This window comes from Penaeus monodon, chromosome 31 (assembly GCF_015228065.2).
Source record: "Penaeus monodon isolate SGIC_2016 chromosome 31, NSTDA_Pmon_1, whole genome shotgun sequence".
NCBI classification, from domain to species: Eukaryota; Metazoa; Arthropoda; class Malacostraca; order Decapoda; family Penaeidae; genus Penaeus; species Penaeus monodon.
Window position 1 is genome coordinate 19,071,614 of NC_051416.1, and position 805 is coordinate 19,072,418.

The following is an 805-nucleotide window of genomic DNA, read 5'->3' on the forward strand; positions in this document are numbered from 1 at the left end:
TACGCTCTCCAGTACCCTTGCCTAATCTAATTGAACCTAATCTTCCTCTGACTGAAAATTAGGAACAACAGGGTCTACGTAACAGAGGGAGTGGAGAACAAAAGAAATGGGAGAGACAGAAACAAGGGGAAAGAGGAACGAGGATATATATTGAACTGGGAAACATATAGAACAAGGAAGAGGGAACGGAGAGACTGAGAAACACAGAGATCGGTGGGAGGGGGAGGGAGGTGTATATAAAACTGGCGAACAAGAGGAACAGGAAACGAAGTAACTGGGGAACAAAGGAACTGGGGCAGATAGAAACCGGGGAGATAGGGAAACTGGGGAACAGGGTTGACCGGGAAAGATACAGAACGAGGACCAAGAGACGATAGGGCTACGGAGCTCAGAGACCGGGCGTTGGGGGGAGGGGGCAGGGGGGTCATAAGGACCAGAAAACAGAGAGACCGAGAACACAGGGAAAGGGGAACCATGCGCCCGGGAACAAAGGACCGGGGGACATACACACCGGGGGAACACACCTTAGTTACGAAACACAGGGAGACCGGTGAACAGAGAGGAACAGAGGAATGTAAGGACACGGAGAACACGGAGAACACTCGTACTGAAGATCATAAATTCATTAACTGAAAAAAGTGAAATTGTAAGTCGAAAAGATGGGATGCATTTTGGTTTTCAAAAATGCATCAGCTGACGAGCAGGACAGGAAAATCGGAAATGCTAACTGCAGAAGGTTGCCATAATTCTGATACTTCTGGTAGACAAGCAGTTCCTGAATAAACTGCCTTTGTATTTCAGGGAG

The 805-nt window shown here is 48.0% G+C and overlaps 1 protein-coding gene across 2 annotated transcripts in view; it reads left to right on the forward strand.

The window, feature by feature from the left end:
- The window catches only part of LOC119593063 (dopamine receptor 1-like), a 143,952-nt gene that overhangs the window by 80,881 nt on the left and 62,266 nt on the right, over nucleotides 1-805 (forward strand). The gene's annotated exons all lie outside the window — the stretch shown is intronic.